The sequence below is a fragment of the Pseudophryne corroboree genome, unplaced genomic scaffold, assembly GCF_028390025.1.
Source record: "Pseudophryne corroboree isolate aPseCor3 unplaced genomic scaffold, aPseCor3.hap2 scaffold_288, whole genome shotgun sequence".
In the NCBI taxonomy this organism is placed as follows: domain Eukaryota; kingdom Metazoa; phylum Chordata; class Amphibia; order Anura; family Myobatrachidae; genus Pseudophryne; species Pseudophryne corroboree.
Genome location: NW_026969545.1, coordinates 659,826 through 673,474, shown reverse-complemented (window position 1 = coordinate 673,474; position 13,649 = coordinate 659,826). Strand labels below are relative to the sequence as shown.

Sequence of the window (13,649 nt, the reverse complement as noted above, 5' to 3'; positions counted from 1 at the left end):
GTGCCGGCTCCTCTTCAGTGACAGAATATGGGTGTTTCACTGTGACATTACGTGCAACACCCAGTTTCTGTCACTGTGCAGGAGCCAGCACCACTCACACACTAGTCCCTGGGTGCAGCCCCCAACCCCCGGGATACCCGGAGCAACAAAATGGAGATTCAGGCCAACAGGCCACACCCCTACCTATGAGACCATGCCTCCTTTTTACCATTGCGCTGCTTATCTGCGCGCACTGCATTACAATCTCCCTCGCTGCCTCTCTGGGTGTCACCAATGATAGTGACACCTTTGCCATGCTTGTAGCAGCTGGTCCTAAGATCTACGCCTCCAGCCCTGAGTGCTTGCCCTTGTGACTTGTTGATCATCATAGCGAAGCGGATTCTTACAGAAAACTGCAGGGGCTTAGATTGAAAAGAAAAACATTGACGAACCCATCATTTCAGCAACAGGGTCTGCCACACGGCTGACTGAAATGACTGGTTGGTTTGGGCCCCCACCAAAAAAGAAGCAATCAATCTCTCCTTGCACAAACTGGCTCTACAGAGGCAAGATGTCCACCTCATCATCCTCCGATTCCTCACCCCTTTCACTGTGTACATCGCCCTCCTCACAGATTATTAATTCGTCCCCACTGGAATCCACCATCTCAGATCCCTGTGTACTTTCTGGAGACAATTGCTGGTGAATGTCTCCACGGAGGAATTGATTATAATTCATTTTGATGATCATCATCTTCTCCACATTTTCTGGAAGTAACCTCGTACGCCGATTGCTGACAAGGTGAGCGGCTGCACTAAACACTCTTTTGGAGTACACACTAGAGGGAGGGCAACTTAGGTAGAATAAAGCCAGTTTGTGCAAGGGCCTCCAAATTGCCTCTTTTTCCTGCCAGTATACATACTGTATATGTAGGTCTGACGTGCCTACCTGGATGCGGTCACTCATATAATCCTCCACCATTCTTTCAAAGGTGACAGAATCATATGCAGTGACAGTAGACGACATGTCAGTAATCGTTGCCAGGTCCTTCAGTCCGGACCAGATGTCAGCACTCACTCCAGACTGCCCTGCATCACCGCCAGCGGGTGGGCTCGGAATTCTTAGCCTTTTCCTCGCACCCCCAGTTGCGGGAGAATGTGAAGGAGGAGCTGTTGACGGGTCACGTTCCGCTTGACTTGACAATTTTCTCACCAACAGGTCTTTGAACCTCTGCAGACTTGTGTCTGCCGGAAATAGAGATACAATGTAGGTTTTAAATCTAGGATCGAGTACGGTGGCCAAAATGTATTGCTCTGATTTCAACAGATTGAATCCTGGTTAAGTGAATTAAGGGCTCCATCCACAAGTCCCACATGCCTAGCGGAATCGCTCTGTTTTAGCTCCTCCTTCAATGTCTCCAGCTTCTTCTGCAAAAGCCTGATGAGGGGAATGACCTGACTCAGGCTGGCAGTGTCTGAACTGACTTCACGTGTGGCAAGTTCAAAGGGTTGCAGAACCTTGCACAACGTTGAAATCATTCTCCACTGCGCTTGAGTCAGGTGCATTCCCCCTACTTTGCCTATATCGTGGGTAGATGTATAGGCTTGAATGGCCTTTTGCTGCTCCTCCATCCTCTGAAGCATATAGAGGGTTGAATTCCACCTCGTTACCACCTCTTGCTTCAGAGCATGGCAGGGCAGGTTCAGGAAAGTTTGGTGGTGCTCCAGTCTTCGGCACGCGGTGGCTGAATGCAGAAAGTGGCCCGCAATTCTTCGGGCTACCGACAGCATCTCTTGCACGCCCCTGTCATTTTTTAAATAATTCTGCACCACCAAATTCAATGTATGTGCAAAACATGGGACGTGCTGGAATTTGCCCAGATGTAATGCACGCACAATATTGGTGGCGTTGTCCGATGTCACAAATCCCCAGGAGAGTCCAATTGGGGTAAACCATTCTGCGATGATGTTCCTCAGTTTCCGTAAGAGATTGTCAGCTGTGTGCCTCTTATGGAAAGCGGTGATACAAAGCGTAGCCTGCCTAGGAATGAGTTGGCATTTGCGAGATGCTGCTACTGGTGACGCCGCTGCTGTTCTTGCTGCGGGAGGCAATACATCTACCCAGTGGGCTGTCACAGTCATATAGTCCTGAGTCTGCCCTGCTCCACTTAACCACAGACAAGTGGACATTGGGTACAACTGCATTTTTTAGGACACTGGTGACTCTTTTTCTGAGGTCTGTGTACATTTTCGGTATCGCCTGCCTAGAGAAATGGAACCTAGAGGGTATTTGGTACCGGGGACACAGTACCTCAATCAAGTCTCTAGTTGCCTCTAAATTAACGATGGATACCGGAACCAAGTTTCTCACCACCCAGACCTGAGTTATCCGCTTTGCAGCAGGATGACTGCTGTGATATTTCATCTTCCTCGCAAAGGACTGTTGGACAGTCAATTGCTTACTGGAAGTAATACAAGTGGTCTTCCGACTTCCCCTCTGGGATGACGATCGACTCCCAGCAGCAACAACAGCAGCGCCAGCAGCAGTAGGCGTTACACTCAGGATGCATCGGAGGAATCCCAGGCAGGAGAGGACTCGTCAGACTTGCCAGTGACATGGCCTGCAGGACTATTGGCTTTCCTGTCTAAGGAGGAAATTGACACTGAGGGAGTTGGTGGTGTGGTTTGCAGGAGCTTGGTTACAAGAGGAAGGTGGTCAGTGGACTGCTTCCGCTGTCATCCAAAGTTTTTGAACTTGTCACTGACTTATGATTAATGCGCTGCAGGTGACGTATAAGGGAGGATGTTCCGAGGTGGTTAACGTCCTTATCCCTACTTATTACAGCTTGACAAAGGCAACACACGGCTTGACACCTGTTGTCCGCATTTGTGTACAGGATGCATACCTTCATGTCCCCATTTATCCACCTCATCAGGCGTACCTCAGATTTGCGGTACAGGACTGTCATTGCCAATTTCAGACGTTGCTGTTTGGTCTCTCCATGGCCCTCAGAATTTTCACCAAGGTAATGGCGGAAATGATGGTGCTCCTGTGCAAGCAAGGTGTCACAATTATACCGTACTTGGGCGATCTCATGAAAGCGAGATCAAGAGAGCAGTTGCTGAACAGCGTATCACTTTCACTGAAAGTGTTACAGCAACACGGCTGGATTCTCAATATCCCGAAGTCGCAGTTGATTCCTACTACTCATCTGTCTTTCTTGGGCATGATTCTGGACACGGACGAGAAGAGGGTTTATCTCCTGATAGAAAAGGCCCAGGAACTCATGACTCTTGTCAGGAACCTATTGAAACCAAAACAGGTGTCAGTGCATCACTGCACTCGAGTCCTGGGAAAGATGGTGGCATCATACGAGGCCATTCCATTCGGCAGGTTCCATGCGAGGACTTTCCAATGGGACCTACTGGACAAGTGGTCCGGGTCACATTTACAGATGCATTGGTTGATCACCCTGTCCCCCAGGGTCAGGGTATCACTCCTGTGGTGGCTGCAGAGTGCTCACCTTCTCGAGGGACGCAGATTCAGCATTCAGGGCTGGATCCTGGTGACCACAGACGCAAGCCTCCAAGGTTGGGGAGCAGTCACACAGGGAAGAAATTTCCAAGGTATTTGGTCAAGTCAAGAGACTTGTCTTCACATCAACATCCTGGATCTAAGGGCCATATACAATGCCCTACGTCAAGCGGAGACCTTACTTTGCGACCAACCGGTTCTGATCCAGTCAGACAACGTCACCGCAGTGGCTCATGTAAACCGCCAAGGCGGCACAAGGAGCAGAGTGGCGATGGCACAAGCCACCAGAATTCTTAGCTGGGTGGAGAATCACGCAAGCGCACTGTCAGCAGTGTTCATTCCGGGAGTGGACAACTGGGAAGCAGACTTCCTCAGCAGACACGACCTACATCCGGGAGAGTGGGGACTTCATCAGGAAGTCTTTGCACAGATTACAAGTCAGTGGGAACTGCCACAGATAGACATGTTGTTGTCCCGGCTCAACAAAAAGCTACAGAGGTATTGCGCAAGGTCAAGAGACCCTCAGGCAGTAGCTGTAGACGCCCTAGTGACACCGTGGGTGTTCCGGTCGGTCTATGTATTTCCTCCTCTTCCTCTCATACCCAAGGTGTTGAGGATAATAAGACAAAGAGGAGTGAGAACAATCCTCATTGTTCCAGATTGGCCACGGAGGACCTGGTATCCGGATCTGCAGGAAATGCTCACAGAAGATCTGTGGCCTCTCCCTCTAAGACAGGACCTGTTGCATCAGGGGCCCTGTCTGTTCCAAGACTTACCGCGGCTGCGTTTGACGGCATGGCGGTTGAATGCCGGATCCTAGCATTCCGGTTGAGGTCATCCCTACGCTGATAAAGGCTAGGAAGGATGTAACGTTAAAACATTACACCGTATATGGCGAAATTATGTTTCTTGGTGTGAGGCCAGGAATGCTCCTACGGAAGAATTCCATCTGGGCCGTTTCCTTCACTTCCTACAAACTGGAGTGAATTTGGGCCTAAAATTAGGCTCTATTAAGGTCCAGATTTCGGCCTTATCCATTTTCTTTCAAAAAGAATTGGCTTCTCTTCCAGAAGTTCAGACTTTTGTAAAAGGAGTGCTGCATATTCAGCCTCCTTTTGTGCCTCCGGTGGCACCTTGGGACCTTAACGTGGTGTTAAGTTTTCTAAAATCACACTGGTTTGAACCACTTAAAACAGTGGAGTTAAAATATCTCACATGGAAGGTGGTCATGTTATTAGCCTTGGCTTCGGCTAGGCGAGTGTCGGAATTAGCGGCTTTGTCACATAAAAGCCCATATTTGGTATTCCATGTGGATAGAGCGGAATTGCGGACCCGTCCTCAATTCCTACCAAAAGTGGTCTCATCTTTTCATATGAACCAACCTATTGTGGTGCCTGTGGCTACGCGTGACTTGGAGGATTCCGAGTTACTTGATGTGGTCAGGGCTTTGAAAATTTACGTGGCCAGGACGGCTAGAGTCAGGAAAACTGAAGCGCTGTTTGTCCTGTATGCAACCAACAAGATTGGTGCCCCTGCTTCAAAACAGGCTATTGATCGCCGGATTTGTAACACGATTCAGCAAGCGCATTCTATGACTGGATTGCAGTTACTGAAATCGGTCAAGGCCCATTCCACGAGGAAAGTGGGCTCTTCTTGGGCGGCTGCCCGAGGGGTCTCGGCACTACAGCTGTGTCAAGCTGCTACTTGGTCGGGTTCAAACACCTTTGCAAAATACTATAAGTTTGATACCCTGGCTGAGGAGGAACACATGTTTGCTCAATCGGTGCTGCAGAGTCATCCGCACTCTCCCACCCGTTTTGGAGCATTGGTATAATCCCCATGGTCCTTACGGAGTCCCCAGCATCCTCTAGGACGTTAGAGAAAATAAGATTTTAAACCTACCGGTAAATCTTTTTCTCGTAGTCCGTAGAGGATGCTGGGCGCCCGTCCCAAGTGCGGACTACTTCTGCAATACTTGTATATAGTTATTGCTTCAATAAGGGTTATGTTATAGTTGCATCGGTCCTGCACTGATGCTATGTTGTTTTTTCATACTGATAACTGGGTAGTTTATCACAAGTTATACGGTGTGATTGGTGTGGCTGGTATGAATCTTGCCCTGGATTAACAAAATCCTTTCCTCATACTGTCCGTCTCCTCTGGGCACAGTTTCTCTAACTGTGGCATAGAGGGAGGAGCCAGTGCACACCCAGAACTAAAGTCTTTCTTAAAGTGCCCATGTCTCCTGTGGAGCCTGTCTATCCCCATGGTCCTTACGGAGTCCCCAGCATCCTCTACGGACTACGAGAAAAAGATTTACCGGTAGGTTTAAAATCTTATTTTCTACTTTATTCTTTTCTATCCTAGTTTATTACGACCAACTCTCATCCAAGGAGTTTGATATTCTACTACCTGCATGTAATTTAAATTGCTTAAATTGTTTATATGGTTGATTTGTCCTTCACAATCCATAATCTGCAACTTGTATGTACTTGTGTCATTGAAAATCTTATAATAAAAATGTATATATATTTAAAAAAAAAAGTTATAAGACATATGCATTCAATATTTGAAGAAACAAAATAAAATAAAGCTATCTATTGGGTTTCACTAACAAGCACATTGGAAGACTTGACTACTGTTAAAAGACATGCATTACATGCTATAGAGCCACAAACCACAATGTAGTAAAATAAAAACAAACTTACATGTGTATCAAACCTATGTGAGGCTTACATTGATAGTGCAAGATCAACACTCTATCAACTGTGCAAACTAGACTGCACATAAATGCCATAAAATTTATCTGAGATTTTAGTAAATAAGGCCCGTTGCTGTCCGGGTCACGCAGCCGTCACGGCCCGCCCCCATACGGTCCGGTCATGTCTGCGTTGTCCTGACTGTGCCCCCAAAATGGCGGCACAACGCCGCTGGCCCGACTCCTCCTGCCCAGTGACCGCCTCTGCCTGTCAATCAGGCAGAGGCGCTCACTGGGCAGAGATGCTGATTGCATCTCTGGCATGTGCCGGTGCACTGCGGCACCAGCTCACACGCACTTCAGACCTGATCTCCTGTTGTGTGAATATGCACAGCAGGGATCAGGTCTGAATTAGGCCCTATATACAGCTGTCAGTAAGGCAGGGATGTGCTGCTGCCAGTGAGGCAGGGATGTGCTGCTGGTAGTGAAGCAGTGATGTGCTGCTGTCAGCGAAGCAGTGCTGTGCTGCTGTCAGCGAGACAGGGATGTGCTGCTGTCAGCGAGGCAGGGATGTGCTGCTGTCAGCGAAGCAGGGATGTGCTGCTGTCAGCGAAGCAGGGATGTGCTGCTGTCAGCGAAGCAGGGATGTGCTGCTGTCAGCGAAGCAGGGATGTGCTGCTGTCAGCGAGGCAGGGATGTGCTGCTGTCAGCGAGGCAGGGATGTGCTGCTATAAGTGAGGCAGGGATGTGCTGCTGTCATTGAAGCAGGAATGTGCTGCTGCAGTGACGCAGAGATATGCTGCCCACTATCTCCCTATCACCCCTGCCTGAGTCACACACTTTCCCTGTCACCCCTGCCTCAGTTACCCACTATCTCCCAGTCACCGCTGCCTCAGTCAACCACTATACCTGCGATCCCTGCCTCAGTCACCCACTATACCAGTCACCCCTGCTTGAGTCACCCACTGTCACCCTATCACCCCTGCTTCAGTCACCCACTATCCCTGTCAACCCTGCCTCAGTCACCTACTATCTCCCAGTCACCCCTGCCTCAGTCAGCCACTATCCCTGTCACCCCTGCCTCAGTCTCTTACTGTCCCTGTCACCCCTGCCACAGTCATCCACTATCTCCCTATCACCCCTGCCTTAGTCATTTATTATCCCTGTCACCCACTTTCTTCCCATACTTACCCAACCCCTTCCTATCACCCCTCCCTCAGTAACCCACTATCTCCCTGTCACCCACTATCTCCCAGTCACCCCGGCCTCAGTCACCCACTATCTCCCACTCATACATGCTTCAGTCACCCACTATCTCCCAGTCATCCCTGCCTCAGTCACCTACTGACACCAGTGCAGACATTTCTGCTGCGGCCTCTCCACTCGTGCTGTGTCCCTCTGACAGATTTACTGACGGTCTGTCCCCCATAAGCCGGTGTGTCTGTGGGTACTTGGTACATGTGTGTCAACATGTCAGTGGCTGAATGTTTTTCCCAAGAGGAAACTATATTAGGAATGCAGACATATGATGGTGGCCATGTTGGCACCACCAATAACTGACTGGGTAAATGTTTCAGTAATATCAGAGTAAGGTTGGATAAATCTGTGTCCCAGACACAGACGTAGAGAATAGATGTGATGTTCATGGCTATGTTTCTTTTCCCTCAGGCCCCGCGGGGTCGCAAAAATGTTATTTTGCCCAGTTACTACACACTGATACTGACACGGATACTGATTCCTATGTCGACCATAATGTTTCCTGATTAGATCCAATATTGGCAAGGAGCATTCAGTACATGATTGTGGATATTAAGGACATATTAAAATCACTGAAGACCCTGCTGTTCCTGACAAAGGGGTCTATATGTATGTATATATAGATATATAATGAAAGCTGATGTAACGTTCCTCCATCTCTGTTTGAGAAAGTCTGGGCCAGCTCGACAAGATGGTTTCAAATCCCCAAAAGGATTCTGGTTGTTTATTCATTTCCCGCCGCGGACAGAATAAAGTGGGAGTCACCCCCTGTTCTGCACGGGGCCCTCTCACAAATCCAGCGGATCGTATGCAGGAAGCTACATTATTTATAGTTATGTAACCACGGGTACATTACTTAGACCTGCCATTACATGTGCATGGGTGAGTAGTAGTATTAAAGAATTGGTCGAATACCTTGTCATCCGATATAGATACCCTGGAGAGATGGGATACTCCTTACGTTGTATCATATCAAGGACACTGCAGCATACTTACGTGAGACTGCAAGGGATATAGGACTCTTGAGTTCACGGGCCAATTTCATGGCAGTCTCGGATAGGAGGGCATTGTGGATTCACCAAGAGAATGCTGATGCTGACTCCAAGAAGAAAGGGAGTCTCTTCCCTATGAAGGTGAAGCCTTGTTTGGTGACTGCCTAGTTAATTTGATCTCGGCAGCTCCCGCAGGTAAGTCAACCTTCTTGCCCTATGTTCCCTCCCAACGGATGAAGACGCATCATTATCTGATGCAGTCATTTCGGCCCAATAGATATGCAAGAAGTTAAGATTCCCCTTTCTTTGCAGGTAGAGGAAGGAGAAGAGAGAAGAGGTCTGCATCCTCTTCAAGATCGCAGGAGCAGAGATCATCCTCTGCTTCTGCCAAATCCACTGCATGACGCTGGGGCTCTCTTGCAGGAGCCCGCACCAGTGGGGGCACGTCTAAAACTCTTCAGTCAGTTCTGGATTCATTCGGACATGGACTCGTGTGTTTTACAAATAGTGTCCCAAGGGTACAAACTGGGGTTTCAAGATGTTCCCCCTCACCGATTGTTCAAATCGGCCTTAGTCAGCAGGGAGAAGGTTTTTATTCAAGCCTCTTCGTGGTCCCTAAGCCGGACGGCTCAGTCAGACCAATCTGAAATCTGAAATCCCTCAATTTCTACCTAAGGAAATTCAATTTCAAGATGGAATCTCTCAGTGCAGTGATCTCCAGTCCGGAGGAAGGAGATTTCATGGTTTTAGTAGACATAAAGGATGCCTACTTACATGTTCCCATTTAGCCTCTGCATCAAGCTACCTGAGGTTTGCAATTCAGTATTGTCATTACCAATTTCAGACATTGCCGTTTGGTCTGTCCACGGCTCTGAGGATTTTCACCAGGGTGATCGCAAGCAAGGAGTGACAATTATCCCGTACTTGGATGATCTCTTGATAAAGGCGAGATCCAGGGACCAGTTAGTGCAAAACATTGCACTCTCCCTGACAGTTCTTCAACAACATGGTTGGCTCCTAAACTTGCCAAAATCGCAGTTGGTCCCAATGACGCGGTTGTTGTTTTTGGGAGTGATACTGGACACAGAAGAGGTTTTCTTCCAGTGGAAAGGCTCTGGAGATCCAGAGTCTGGTCAAACAAATTCTGAAACCAGCAAGAGTGTTAATCCATCAATGCATTTGGTTGCTGGGGAAGATGGTTGCGGCCTACGAGCCCATTCAGTTTGGCAGGTTCCATGCCAGAGTGTTCCAGTGGGACCTGTTGGACAAGTGGTCCGGATCCCACCTACACACGCACCGGAGGATAATTCTGTCTTCCAAGACCAGAATCTCACTCCATTGGTGGCTGCACAGTTCTCACCTCCTAGAGGGGCGAAGGTTCGGGATCCAGGACTGGATCCTAGGGACCATGGATGCAACCCTCCGAGGCTGGGGAGCAGTCACACAGGGGGAAAACGTCCAAGGAAGATGGTCAAGTCGGGAAAGTTGTCTCCACATAAATGTTCTGGAGTTAAGGGCCATTTAATAACTGCAGACACAGTACGCACTGGGACGGGTGCCCAGCATCCTCTACGGACTAAGAGAAAAGGATTTACCGGTAGGTATTAAAATCCTATTTTCTCTAACGTCCTAGAGGATGCTGGGGACTCCGTAAGGACCATGGGGATAGACGGGCTCCGCAGGAGACATGGGCACTTTAAGAAAGACTTTAGTTCTGGGTGTGCACTGGCTCCTCCCTCTATGCCCCTCCTCCATACCTCAGTTTGATACTGTGCCCAGTGGAGACTGGGTGCTTTTCAGGAGCTCTCCTGAGCTTTCTGACAGAACGTATTTTGTTAGGTTTTTAATTTTCAGGGAGCACTGCTGGCAACAGACTCCCTGCATCGAGGGACTGAGGGGAGAGAAGCAGCCCTACTCTCCGAGTTGCAAGGTCCTGCTTCTTAAGCTACTGGACACCATTAGCTCCAAAGGGATTAGCTCCAAAGGGATTGGTACGCAGGATCTCACCCTCGCCGTCCGTCCCCCTCGCAGAGCCGGAAGATAGAAGCCGGGTGAGTATGAGAAGAAAAGAAGACTTCAGAGGCGGCAGAGGACTTCATGATCTTCATTGAGGTAACGCACAGCACTGCAGCTGTGCGCCATTGCTCCCATACACCTCACATACTCCGGTCACTTTAAGGGTGCAGGGCGCAGGGGGGGCGCCCTGGGCTGCAATATAAACCTCTTTTTGGCAAAAATATAACATATATACAGCTGGGCACTGTATATATGTATGAGCCCCCGCCAATTGTACAGTTTAAGCGGGACAGAAGCCCGCCGCCGAGGGGGCGGGGCTTCTCCCTCAGCACTCACCAGCGCCATTTTTTCTCCACAGCACCGCTGAGAGGAAGCTCCCCGGACTCTCCCCTGCTTATACCACGGTAGACAAGAGGGTTGAAAAGAGAGGGGGCACATAATTCGGCGCAAATTACATACAGCAGCGCTACTGTGCAAACATTAAGTTACTGTGCTATTCCTGGGTTATATAGCGCAGGGGTATGTGCTGGCATACTCTCTCTCTGTCTCTCCAAAGGGCCTTGTGGGGGAAATGTCTTCAGTAAAAGTATTCCCTGTGTGTGTGGTGTGTCGGTACGTGTGTGTCGACATGTCTGAGGAAGAAGGCTATATTAGAGAGGAGCGGGAGCAAATGAACGTGGTGTCTCCGCCGACACCTGATTGGATGGATATGTGGAATGTTTTAAGTGCTAGTGTAAACTCATTGCACAAAAGATTAGACAAGGCTGAAGCTTTGGGACAGTCAGGGTCTCAACCCATGCCTGATCCTATGTCGCAGGGACTGTCAGGGTCTCATAAGCGCCCACTATCCAGATTGTTGACACAGATACCAACACGGATTCTGACTCCAGTGTCGATTACGATGATGCAAAGTTACAGCCAAAATTGGCAAAATACATTTGATATATGATTATGGCAATAAAAAATGTTTTGCACATCACAGAGGAGCCCCCTATCCCTGACAAGAGGGTACATATGTACAAGGGAAAGAAGCCTGAGGTAACCTTTCCCCCCTCACACGAGCTGAACGAGTTATGTGAAAAAGCTTGGGAATCCCCTGCAGATTTCCAAAAGGATTCTTATGGCGTATCCTTTCCCATCAACGGATAGGTTACGATGGGAATCCTCCCCTTGGGTGGACAAAGCATTAACACGCTTATCCAAGAAGGTAGCCCTCCCGTCCCAGGATACGGCTACCCTCAAAGAGTCTGCTGACCGCAAACAGGAGATTACCCTGAAGTCCATTTATACACATTCAGGTACCTTACTCAGACCGGCAATTGCGTCGGCCTGGGTGTGTAGTGCTGTAGCGGCATGGACGGATACCCTAGATAAGGCTACTATTATTGCCCCTGGGCATATAAGAGATGCTGTCCTATATAAGTGTGTATGCAAACTACAGGTGGTGCTGCAGGGCTCACACCCTTTTACTTGTCTTGTAGATCAACTCTGGAGCTGTTACTGGGTCCAGCTGCTGCAAGAAATCAGCTTGAATGCTTCAGGGGCTTGGGCATGGCCAACATGAGCCCCACACTGATGGGGGTGTATAAAGCGATCTAGGGGTCATCCAAGCGCAACCCCACAAAGGCCGCCATGCCCTGCGTGACCATTTTCTCTTTTCATATGCAGACGAGGGTTGAAGCCAACTATGCCCATTGCTTGGATGACATCACCATATGCGAATCCATCTGCTGCAGGCATTCCCCCAGGAATGCTTGCACTAGTTGTTGCATTTGGTTTGTTGTTTGGGGGGTGCTTCAGTATTAGGCAGCCTTCTGCCCTCCCACATTCGTCTGAAAATGTGTTCTCCCTGCAGTTGTTGTCCCCAGATGAGAGTTCCCTTGTACTGCCTCAGTTGAATCTCCTTTACTTGACGGAGGTGTGCCTGAGCAGCGGCCCTCCCCAGCCCTATCTCAAATCATACTTATTTTGCATAGGTGATACCATGGTCATGAAGATTGTTTTCCCAGGGTGAGGTTCATTCATTGCATTCTGGGTATGCTGACCTCTGTGATTTCCCCAAATGTGGGAAACTCGACTGCATAATTTGTGGTAGGGGGGGGCTGCATTTGTGCTTTCCCCTGGTTGGCTCTGGTATAATTCAGATCTCTTTGTCTCAGGTCTCTCTCCAGCCTAGTTTGCTGTCTGTTTCCACTTCTCTTTTCTTGAGCCCCTCCCTTCTATGCCCTTGCGCACTATCCTGACTTCTCCCATCTGCTTACTTTGTGCCTTCCAACGCACAATGCGAACTACAGGTGGTGTTGCAGGGCCCACACCCTTTTATGTGCCTTACAGAGCAGCTCTGGAGCTGTTACAGTGCCCAGCTGCTGCAAGAAATCAGCTTGAATGCTTCAGGGGCAGGGGCATGGCCAACATGATCCCACACCGAAGGAGGGTGGGGGTGTTCGATGCGAACTAGGGGTCATCCAAGCGCCCCTTTTCTCTTTTCATATGCAGATGAGGGTTCCAGCCAACTTTGGCCCACTGCTTGGATGACATCACCGTATGCAAATCCGTCTGCTGCAGACCTTTCCCAAGGAATGCTTGCACTAGTTGTTGCATATGGTTTGATGTTTGCGGGTGCTTCAGTATTAGGCAGCCTTCCGCCCTCTCATGTTTATCTGAAAATATGTGGTCTCCCTGCAGTTGTTGTCCCCAGACAAGAGTTTTCATGTGCTTCCTCAGTTGAATCTCCTTAACTTGACGGGGGTGTGCCCGAGCAGCGGCCCTCCACAGCCCTATCTCAACACATGCTTTTCTTGCGTATGAGATCTCTTGATCATGAAGATAGTTCTCACAGGGTGAGGTTCATCCATTACATTTTAAAGTAGGAAGGTACAAATTACATATTCAAATTACATATATGTGCTGGATTCAAATGTTTTCCCCCGTTCCTTTCTCAATTGTGCCCATCAGCAGCTATTCTAATGTTGCTGCCAATGGTTGTGACACATTCATTTCTTCTGTGGGGTACACTGGACTCCACAAGGATTCACATTGGGTGTAGAGTAGGATCTTGATCTGAGGCACCAACAGGCTCAAAGCTTTTGACTGTTCCCAAGATGCTCAGCGCCCCCTCCTCTATAACCTCGCTTCCATGAACAGGGAGCTCAGTTTGTAGTTGGTGCCTTCAG

The 13,649-nt window shown here is 49.0% G+C and overlaps 1 non-coding gene across 1 annotated transcript; it reads left to right on the top strand.

The window, feature by feature from the left end:
• Positions 1 to 12,435: 12,435 nt before the first annotated feature.
• Positions 12,436 to 12,599, top strand: LOC135014765 (U1 spliceosomal RNA). The gene has a single exon (XR_010213162.1). It is a non-coding gene; the product is annotated as a U1 spliceosomal RNA (small nuclear RNA).
• The last annotated feature ends 1,050 nt before the right edge of the window (positions 12,600 to 13,649 follow it).